The sequence below is a fragment of the Scyliorhinus torazame genome, chromosome 3, assembly GCF_047496885.1.
Source record: "Scyliorhinus torazame isolate Kashiwa2021f chromosome 3, sScyTor2.1, whole genome shotgun sequence".
NCBI classification, from domain to species: domain Eukaryota; kingdom Metazoa; phylum Chordata; class Chondrichthyes; order Carcharhiniformes; family Scyliorhinidae; genus Scyliorhinus; species Scyliorhinus torazame.
The window spans coordinates 192,194,881-192,206,739 of record NC_092709.1 but is presented as its reverse complement, the minus strand read 5'-3'; positions in this window follow the sequence as shown (position 1 = coordinate 192,206,739).

Below are 11,859 nucleotides of genomic sequence, written 5' to 3'. Positions count from 1 at the left end.
GCAGCATGTTTGTGGTGATTAGATTGTCACTAACCGATCTGCCATCTCCCCTCACTAAGTCTGAACTATTGTCCCTGGGAGGCTCTGGCTGCTGGTGACAAATAATACCTCCCTCTGGTCCCGAAACTCCTGGAGGAGTACTTCCATTCACAATCTGAAAAGCACGGTCCTGTAAGTTATTTTATACATCAGTATATTTTCGCTGGTAACTATTTCTATTGAGTACCTTTCAGCTCTTCAGGGGAAAAAAACTGAATTCTGCAGGGTATAAGGATAAAAATGTTCACTTAGTTGACACAGCGAGAAGCAAGGAAATCTTTTCCGAATTGACAGTTTTATAATGTTATAATAAGCTATTATTCCGTTTTTTTTGTCAATGACTCAATGTTTATTTACACAAGATTATGAGGTTTCAAGTGTTACTATTGATACTGTGAAGGAATAGCTGATTGACATTTTTATATGATTGTAGCAACTATTTTTTAAAAGAAAATTACAATGGCTGTCTTTTTAAGTAGTTCCCCACATGTCGTTCTTACTATAGGGTACGTTGGTTCTGTACTGTGTATACTGTGGAAATATCCTTGGAAGTGTCATGGTCTTGGTCAGGAAGGTGTGGGGGGCCATGGGGGGTTAGTTGAGGCATGGGTTGCATGAGTTGACATGGAGGGGACATGGGAGTCATGGAGCACATGTGTAAGGTGTTTGGACCTTACCTTTCAAAAGGTTTCTAAATCCAGACTGTGGTTCGCAACTCCCCTGAGGAGCTGTGTACAGGAATCATGGAGAAGCAGGCTCGACTCAACGAAAATTGTGGGAGGCGAGGAAGTGTCTATGGAGCCGGCCAGGTCTGGAATGTAGGGTGCAGGCTCACTACCCATTACCTTATACAGGCTGACCAAAAATTGGGGTGATGGGAATGGTGGCAAGAATCTCGGAATTGAGTCCAGTCCTTCAATTTTAATCCACTCCATCTCTATTCCACTACAAAAGAGGCATGAAAGTCCAGGCCAAAGTATTAATTAAGAACAAGTAAAATACTAAAGATGCTGGAATCTGAAACAAGAACAGAGGATGCTGCAAAAACCAGCAGGTCTGGCAGCATCTGTAAGGAGAGAAAGCAGAGGTAACGTTTCGAGCCTGCTTGACTTTTCGGGCCCAATCAAACGGCCTCGCCGCGCCCGAACCGAAACGGGTCAATGCTATTAAATCCCGCGAGAGGCCTTTCGTAGTATTGTGTTCGTTGTATCTTACATAAGCTTTTCTTTTTGCTTTTGCTACCCTGTATATTTCTAGACTTTCAGTGGAATGGGGAGAGGGGGGGTCTAGATTTGGGATTCCTACATTTTGGTACTTTACAGCCTCTGCAACCCACCCCCTCCCACCGTCCCTGCGGTGTGTTTTCTGGAGGTGGAGAAGGCTCACTCTTGGCCGCCACTGGGATCTTTCAGTCCTGCCAACGTCTACAGCAATTTGCGGGGCTCGCCCAGCCCGCCACCGGAAGATCCCGCCAGGAGAAAGGGCCTGAAAACCCCGGCCAATATATTCTCCTTGAATGTTTCCATTGCTCTGACATGGATTTTTCTTCCAGTACACGTATGCTAAATCACATCACAACTGAGTAAAATTGGCCTTTCCACAACTGAAATCTTTTATTCCTGCTCTGTTTGTTGTTTTCTACAATTGCACTAAATTGAGCTGAATTATGATCACTACCACCAAAATTGATACCTATTCAACCTGCCCAGCTTCATTCCCTGAGACTAAGTCTAGAACTCGCCCCTGTTTTGTTGGGCTTTTAAAAACAAACATTCATCCATGAGATGTAGGGCTCACTAGCAAGACTAATCCCAAACTGCCCTTGAACTGAGTGGCTTTGCAACGCTATTTCAGAAGCAGTTAAAGTCAATCACATTACTGGATCTGGGGTCACATGTAGGCCAGACCAGGTAAGGATGGCAGATATCCTCCACAAAAGGACATTATTAGTGAACCAGATGTATTTTTCTGACAATCGGTGATAGTTTCAGGGTCTCATGATAAGTCCATAATGGGATTTGAACCAGTATCCCCAGTCTGGGCCTTTGGATTACTAATTCAGTGATTATATATTGGGCGGTTTTCAGGCCCTTCCTGCTGGTGGGATCTTACCTCTACACCATGATGCACTATCAATTATCACAAAGACGAGAATGGTGGAACAATCAAGGCTTTATTGAGCAAAGGTGTGCTTCCTGTAGCAGGAACCAGAATGGCTGCAGCACCAGCGAGCACACACATTTATACGCCGCCTACTGGGCGGAGCCAGCAGGCAGGGATTTAGCCTTGTACCGCTAATATATGGGCAGTGCCGTAAAACATGTAATATGCTACTAGTGCTGACTACCACATTCAACCCCTGTTGAAAAAAGTCCGGAGTGGGTGGTGGAAAATATTACAAGTTCAGTCTGTCGGGGGCCTTGACCCTCCTCAGCGATTGCCTCAGTCCTGGCGGTGATGGGCGCCGACTTGGTCACCTGCGACTCCGGGAGCGTCTTCGTCACCCCTGAGTTGGACCAGTGGGAGGACAGATCCTGCTGGGATGGGGGCTGCGGTGAGGTTCGCTGGAGGGAGGATGAGTGGCGCAGGGGTGAAAGAGGCAACCGGGGGGGGGGTGTCAGGTCGGGGGTCGTGGGTGGGGATCCAGCGGGTGCCAGCAGGTCCCGGAGGGAGAATGTGTCCTGGCGCCCGTCGGGGTGTGCCATGTAGGCGTACTGCGGGTTAGCATGTAAGAGGTGGGCTTTTTCAACCAAGGGGTCCGACTTATAGGTCCGCACATGCTTCCGAAGGAGGACGGGTCCAGGAACTGTCAGCCATGTTGGAAGTGAGACCATGGAGGTGGGCTTCCTGGGGAAGGCAAATACACGTTTGTGAGGGGTCTCGTTAGTCGCAGTGCAGAGGAGCGATTGGATGGAGTAGAGGAGCGATCAGATGGAGTGGAGCGCGTCGGGGAGGACCTCCTGCCAGCGGGCGACCGGGAAATCTTTAGACCTGAGGGCCAGCAGGACAGCCTTCCAGACCGTACCGTTCTCCCTCTTCACCTGTCCGTTTCCCCGGGGGTTGTAGCTGGTCGTCCTGCTCGAGGCGATGCCCTTGCTGAGCAGGAACTGACGCAGCTCATCGTTCATAAAAGAGGATCCCCGATCGCTGTGGATGTAGGTGGGGAAACCAAACAGAGTGAAGATGCTGTGCAGGGCTTTAATTACCGTGGCAGAAGTCATATCAGGGCATGGGATGGCAAAAGGGAACCGGGAGTACTCAGCAATCACGTTCAGAAAGTACGTGTTGCAGTCGGTGGAGGGGAGGGTCCCTTTGAAATCCACGCTGAGGCGTTCAAAAGTGCGGGAGGCCTTCACCAGGTGCGCTCGATCTGGCCGGTAGAAGTGCGGCTTGCACTCTGCGCAGATTTGGCACTCTCTGGTAACGGTCCTGTCCTTCTCAATGGAGTAGGGCAGGTTGCGGGCCTTAATGAAATGGAAGACTGGGTGTCCCCCAGGTGGCAGAGGTCATACTGGAGAGCCCGGAGTCTGTCCACTTGTGCGCTGGCACATGTACCGCGGGGCAGGGCATCAGGGGGCTCGTTGAGGTTTTCCGGGCGATACAAAATCTCGTAATTATAGGTAGAGAGCTCGATCCTCCACCTCAAGATCTTGTCATTTTTGATCTTTCCCCGCCGTGAATTATTAAACATGAAGGCAACCGACCGTTGGTCAGTGAGGAGAGTGAATCTCCTGCTGGCCAGGTAATGCCTCAAATGCCGCACAGCTTCCACAATAGCTTGGGCCTCCTTTTCGACAGAGGAGTGCCAAATTTCTGAGGTATGGAGGGTGCGGGAAATGAAGCCCACGGGCCTGCCCGCCTGGTTGAGGGTGGCGGCCAGAGCGACATCCGATGCATCACTCTCCACCTGGAAGGGGAAGGATTCATCGATCGCATGCATCGTGGCCTTGGCAATGTCTGCCTTGATACAGTTGAAGGCCTGACGGGCCTCAGCCTTCAGGGGGAAAACTGTGGACTGAATGAGTGGGTGGGCCTTGTCCGCATAATTAGGGACCCACTGAGTGTAATAGGAGAAAAAGGCATCGTTTCAGGGCCTTGGGGCAGTGGGGGAGAGGGAGTTCCTGGAGGTGGCGCATGCGGTCGAGGTCGGGCCCTAAGACTCCATTTTCCACAACATAGCCAAGGATGGCTAGACGGTTGGTGCGGAACACGCATTTCTCCTTATTGTATGTGAGGTTAAGGAGTTTGACGGTATGGAGGAATCTTTAGAGGTTCGTGTCATGGTGCTGCTGATCGTGGCCGCAGATGGTGACGTTATCTAGGTACGGGAAAGTGGCCCGCAGTCCGTACCGGTCAACCATTCGGTCCATCTCTCGCTGGAAGACCGAGACGCCATTGGTGACGCCGAAGGGAACCCTAAGGAAGTGATAGAGGTGGCCATCTGCTTCAAACGCAGTGTATTGGTGGTCCTCCGGGCGGATGGGGAGTTGGTGGTAGGCGGACTTCAAGTCTACTGTGGAAAAGACTCGATACTGCGCAATCTGATTGACCATGTCAGATATGCGTGGGAGGGGGTACGTGTCGAGCTGCGTGTATTGATTGATGGTCTGACTGTCGTCGCTGGATGACCATCCTGTGCTTCTCCCCAGTCTTCACTACCACCACTTGAGTTCTCCAAGGGCTGTTGCTGGCCTCAATGACCCCTTCCCGCAGGAGCCGTTGGACCTGCGACCTGATGAAGGTCCTGTCCTGGGCACTGTACCGTCTGCTCCTGGTGGCGACTGGTTTGCAGTCCGTGTTGAGGTTCGCAAACAGGATCGATCTTAATGGTCGTGATGCTGCAGACGGTGAGGGGGGTTAGGGGTCCGCCGAATTTTAAAGCTAGGCTTTGGAGATGGCACTGAAAATCCAGGCCGAGTAACAGGGCAGCGCAGAGGTGGGGGAGGATTTAGAGCCGGAGGTGGGGGAGGACGTAGAGCCGGAGGTTGCTGAACTCTACGCCTTGGACGGTGAGGGTGGCGATACAGTACCCCCGGATTTCCACAGAATGGGATCCGGAGGCCAGGGAGATTTTCTGGGTGACGGGGTGTACCGGGACGGAGCAGCGCCTTACCGTAGTGGGGTGGATGAAGCTCTCTGTGCTCTCGGAGTCAAAAAGGCAGGTCGTCTCGTGCCCATCAATCTTCACCGTCGTCGTCGCGTTCGCGAGGTTGCGGGGCCGGGACTGATCCAGGGTGATAGAGGCGAGCTGCGGCAGATGCTCTGAGGTCCCGGGCTGATCAGCGGTGGCAGAGGTAGCAGCGGCCGATGATCGGCCAGACGAGCAGGGGTCCTGAGACGCCGTCCAAAATGGCGCCGAAGATGGCGGCGCCCACGGGCCACACATGGCTTGCATTAAGAAGATAGTGGCGCCCACGGGCCTCACGTGGGTTGCGATGAGGAAGATGGCGGCGCCCCTGGGTCGCACGTGGGGCGTGTAGGAACCTGAGCCTGGAAACAGTGGCGACGACCGGGCCTGGCAAACAGAAGCAAAGTGTTCTTTCTTCCCACACCTGTTGCAGGTCATGCTCCGCGCTGGGCAGCGCTGCCTGGGGTGTTTGTTTTGCCCGCAAAAATAACACTTGGGGCCCCCTAGAGTTGGCTGGCTGCCACGCGGCGCAGGCTTGCGGTGAGCTGGAGTCGGCAGCTGGTGGGGCCCACGATGCCCACGAGGGTGCCGCGCGGTCGGGGGCGTAGGACTGAACGTTACGGGAGGCCACTTCTAACGAGTTAGCGAGCTGCCTGGTTCCCACAATATCGAGCGTACCCCCTTCCAGTAGCCACTGGCAAACGTACGCAGACCTCATGCCCGTGACGTAAGCGTCTCTAATTAAAAGTCCTGTGTGTTGGACTGCCGAAACTGCTTGGCAGTCACAGTTCCTACCTAGGGTGACCAGAAATCATCCAGAGACTCCCCGGGGAGTTGCTGTCTCGTGGCCAAGAGGTGCCTGGCGTATACTTGATTTACTGGTCGAACGTAATGTCCCTTCAGGAGCTCCATTGCTTCGGAGTAGGTGGGCACATCCCGGATGAGGGAAAAAATTTCAGGGCTCATCCGTGAATAGAGGATTTGGAGCTTCCAAGGGTTCCTCAGCGGCTGTTCTGAAATAGCTTTTGAAGCAGGCTAGCCAGTGGTCAAAGGTGGACGTTGTGTTGGCTGCTTGAGGGCTCAGCTGCAGGCGATCAGGCTTGATGCGGAGATCCATCGTTTAAAAAATCTTGCTCAATAAATTGATGCACTATCAATTATAACAAAGACGAGAGTAGTGGAATAATCGAGGCTTTATTGAGCAAGATGTTGTGTTTCCTGTAGCTGGAACCAGAATTGCTGCAGCACACGTGAGCACACACATTTATACGCCGCCTACTGGGCAGAGCCAGCAGGCAGGGATTTACCCTTGTACCTCTAATATACGGGCAGTGCCGTAATACATGTAATATACTACTAGTTCTGACTACCACACACCACTATCTTCCCCTTACTTGCTGTGTGGTAGCAAAAAATGTTTTCCTGTGCGCATTATAAGCATTCTAAGCCCTCTGTACTCCACAAATTACCCCTAGTTAACATTAGGTTAACTGAAATCCCCTTCTGTTTCTGCCCTATGCACTTCCCAGGGATTTGCCTTCCTGTCTGATCTCTGCCTCCCTCTGACTGTATAGGAGTTTACAGTAGTAAAAATGTGATGCCCCTTTTTTGTTTTCAGTTCAATCCAAAAGGTTTAATTTGATGATCCTTCTAGCATATATCCTTCCTGAGAGTTCTAATTGTGCCTTTAACCAACGTTATGATCTCCCCCTCCTATTTTATTTTGCTCTCAATCATGTCTGAAAAGCCTATAACCCAGTATATTGAGCTTTCAATCATGTCCTTCTTTCAATCATTTCTTCAGGTGAGATGGAAAAGCAGGCTAAGGAAATTGGCAAGAAGAAAAATTGCTTTCTTTTTAAAAATGTAGAAATATTGGGTGGAATTTAATACTTTTTTGACCACGAGTCAACTCAGGCGGGAGAAGCCGGGTGTAGCCCACCGGCAGCACGGTAGCACAGGGGCTAGCACAGTTGCTTCACAGCTCCAGGGTCCCGGGTTCGATTCCCAGCTTGGGTCACTGTTTGTGTGGAGTCTACACATTCTCCCAGTGTCTGCGGGGGTTTCCTGCGGGAGCTCAGGTTTCCTCCCACAGTCCAAAGATGTGCAGGTTAAGTGGATTGACCATGCTAAATTGCCCTTGGTGTCCAAAAAGGTTGGGTGGGGTTACTGGGTTGGGGCCGGTGCAGACTTGATGGGCCGAATGGCCCCCTTCCGCACTGTAAATTTGATGATTCTATGATAACTATTCCAATCCCATTTTCCAGCACTTGGCCCATAGCCTTGTATGCCCTATTATGTATTTTCATTTATTCCCTTTTCTTCTCATGTACTTAATGATCTGTTGAGCTGCTCGCAGAAAAATACTTTTCACTGTACCTCGGTACACGTGACAATAAACAAATCCAATCCAATCCATGGTATCGCAAGTGCACATCTAAATACTTCTTAAATGTTATGAGTTTCTCTGCCTCCACCACCCTTTCAGGCAGCGAGTTCCAGACTCCCACCATCCTCTGGATGAAAACGTTTTTCCTCACATCCCCTCTAAATCTCCTGCCCTTTATCTGAAATTGCATTTTCTCAAGGTTAATTTTTACTCCGCATATTGATAACTTGCACAAATGGTAATGGACTATCTATATATTTAATGTCTAACTGCACAGGTTTAATACAGGTCACTGCAGTCTGAAGCCCATGTTTTATCACTGGATGAAAGTACTGCAGATTCAAAGAATGCTGTAATGAATACAAAAATATAAAACCAAATCATTTCAGCTTGTCCCTGGCAGACATCGAGATACACTGATGAGATGACTTGATAGAAAAGAGCCATTATTCTGTTTACAGCCCATGTGGGAAGCATATGATTAATTTAAGGAACTTGGCAACCTTGGTTAGAAACACATTGCGGCAATCCACCAAGCAGTTCTAATAATCCACATCCCATCATCATCCTATTAAATTTCCCCAATGTACTAGGTACGTATTCCTTTGTAAAACCTGTACCGAAACATAAATGAAATGTTATTACTAAATATTGATGGATCCACAGAATTGTGATACGTTTATTCTGCATCTGACAGAACTTTTCCAACAGGGCAGATGCATCATAATGACCAGTAAATCACAACTCCCTCTATAATTGCAACCTTTAAACCCCGACTAGACGTTTGACGTTCCCACCACATCCAGAGAGCTTTGACGCTGTCTGGCCATAGAGTGAGCACAAGCTATATGTTAATCAAAATTGTAGAATTTTCTTACCACCCTGTTCCCATAATCTAGCAGATGTCCCCCAGACAGGGGCATGACTGACAGCCCATATTTGCCCATTTGGAAACATTGCTTACCTCCTCTCTCCCTCAGCAGCCATGGCGCCCAGTTCCCATTTTTAAACACCAGGGGCGTCATTCTCCGACCCCCCGCCAGGTTGGAGAATGGCCGTTGGCCGCCGTGAATCCCGCCCCCGCCGAAGTCTCCGGTACCGGAGATTGGGCGGGGGCGGGAATCGGGCCGCGCCGGTTGGCGGGACCCCCCGCTGGATTCTCCGGCCCGGATGGGCCGAAGTCCCGCCCAGAAATTGCCTGTCCCGCCGGCGTAAATCAAACCTGGTATTTACCGGCGGGACCAGGCGCCGTGGGCGGGCTCCGGGGTCCTGGGGGGGGGGGGGGGGGGGCGCGGGGCGATCTGACCCCGGGGGTGCCCCCACGGTGGCCTGGCCCGCGATCAGGGCCCACCGATCCGCGGGCGGGCCTGTGCCATGGGGGCACTCTTTCCCTTCCGCCTCCGCCACGGCCTCCACCATGGCGGAGGCGGAAGAGACTCTCCCCACTGCGCATGCGCGGGAAACTGACAGCGGCCGCTGACGCTCCCGCGCATGTGCCGGGAAACTGACAGCGGCCGCTGACGCTCCCGCGCATGCGCCGCATTTCCGCGCCAGCTGGCGGGGCAACAAACGCCATTTCCGACAGCTGGCGGGGCGGAAATCCCTCTGGTGTCGGCCTAGCCCCTCAATGCTGGGGCTAGGCCGCCAAAGATGCGGAGCATTCCGTCTTTGGCGCCAGTCGGCGGACATCGCGCCGTTGGGGGAGAATTTCGCCCCACAAGTGAATCGCGCCCGTGTCACTTCCACCTGGCGGAGACATCACGGGAGCCCGGAGACTGCTAGGTGGAGCCTGTTAATGATATATTAACGAGTGTTTTGCATGCCCACATTGGCGTGGAGCGTGGAACGCACCCACGCTGCCATCAAGGTGCCTTAGCATGGCGCTCCATTGAGCGCATGGCGCCGGCCTCAATTTTCGGCTGATGCCCGATTCGCCACCCGATCACGATTTGCAATTCCAGCGTCGTTGGACGGAGAATACCACCCATTGTGTTCAATAACCATGTTAGGGAAAACAAGTAACAACAAATTGCAAAAAGAAAGCTCTTTAAGTATTAGTTCTTCTCAATATTTGTTGAATTTTGAATTTTGATGGTCTTCGCTGCATGCCAGGTCTGACTAATCTTGACCCGGGGACCTAAATAATTAAAAGAAAGCTGAGCTGTCTCAATACTTAAGTAAGTTAAATTATTTAGTGATTAGAAACACATGGTCTTTTTCTTAATGAGCACATTTGTGGTCACTTAATAAGCTGTGTTCTCCCAGAAGTGAAACAAATTAGATTGACCAATGCACAATTATAGTAATTGATTGGATAAAGCTTTGCTGTCACATGATGACATTATATTCATTTTCTTGAGGTCCAAAATTACAGCGATTTTTGCTTCCCCATTCTTCCTTAAATGACATGGGAATGTACGCCCAGATTTAGCAACTCAAGACTGGGCAAACATGTTGCACTGTGGGCTATCAGCAGCAGAAGTACCAGCAGAATTATACCCAACCACATTCTGCAACCTCATGGCCTTGCATATCCCCACACTACCATTACCACTAAACCAAGGGATCAACGTTGGTTCAATGAAGAGTGTCATAATATACACCAGTATATTATGGTGCAGACACACACACACACACTGATGGACATGCAGTGGGACCAATCAGCATACACAACACCGCAGCCAATCACCAGTGAGAGCACACGCACTATAAAGGCAGGGGACAGGAGAGTTCCCGCTCATTCTAGTAGCAGCCAGCTCGGAGCACAGAGCTCACAGCCTGCAACACAGACATTCACCATGTGCTGAGTGCATCACCTGGTTAGGACTAGGCAAGGGTCAACAGTTAAAGCTGGTATTGCATTTACCCACAGTTCAAGTATGTTAATATAGTTAACCTTATAATAAAATAGAGTTGCACCACTTCCAGTGTTGGTGACCTGTTTGTGATCCAGAACACCCAACACATCAAAGAGTACAGGAGGATATGTCAAGAGCAGCACCAGGTGTTCTAAAAATAAGGTGAAACCTGGTGAAACTACAACACAGGATTATTTGTGTGTCAAACAGCATAAGCATCAAGCTCTGGACAAAACGAAGCTATTCCACAGCCAACAGATCAAATCTCAGACCTGCAGTTCTGCTACATCCAGTAACGAATGGTGGTAGGAAATTAAACAGTTCACTAAAGGAGCAGGCTCCATAAATTCCTCCAAGCTCAATGATGGGGGAGCCCATCAGTGCAAAAGATAACAATCTTCAGCCAAAGTTGCTGAGTGGATGATCCACCTCGGACTCCTCCAGAGGTCCCCGGCATCACAGATGTCAGTTTTCAGCCAATTTGATTCACCCCATGTGATACCAAGAAACAGCTGAAGGCACTAGATAACAATAATCTTTATTATTGTCACAAGTAGGCTTACATTAACACTGCAGTGATGTTACTGTGAAAATCCCCTCACTCCGGCGCCTGTTTGGGTACACGGAGGGAGAATTCAGAATGTCCAATTCACCTAACCAACACATCTTTGGACAGTGGGAGGAAACCGGAGCACCCAGAGGAAACCCACGCAGACACGGGGAGAACGTGCAGACTCCACACAGACAGTGACCCAAGCGGGAATCAAATCTGGGACCCTGGCGCTGTGAAGCAACTGTGCAAAATACTGCAAAGGTTATGGACACTGACAATATTACAGCAATTGTACTGAAGATTTGTACTTCAGAACTTGTCGCAACTCGAGCCAAACTGCTCCAGTACACAGTACAGCTACAACACTGGCATCTACCCGGCAATGTAGAAAATTGCCCTGGTATGTTCTGTACATAAAAAGTAGGAAAAATCCAACCAGGCCAATTTCTGCCCTTTCAGTCGATCATCAATAAGGGGTAATCAACAGTGTAATCAAGTACCACTTACTCAGCAATAGCTTGTTCACTGACGCTCAGTTTGGGTTCCGCCAGGGTCATTCAGCTCCTGACCTCATTACAGCCTTGGTTCAAACATGGGAAAAAGAGCTGAACTCCAAAGGTGAGGTGAGAATAACTGTCCTTGATATGAAGGCTGCATTTGACTAAATGTAGCATAAAAGGAGCCCTAGCAAAAGTGAGGTCAATGTGAATCAAAGGGAAAACTCTCCGTTGGTTGAACTCATACCCAGCACAAAGGAAAATGGTTCTAGTTTTGGAGGTCAGTCATCTCAGCTCCAGGGCATCACTACAAAAGTTTCTCATAGCAGTGTCCTAGGACCAACCATCATCAGCTTCATCAATGACCTTCCTTCCATCATAAGTTCAGAAATTAA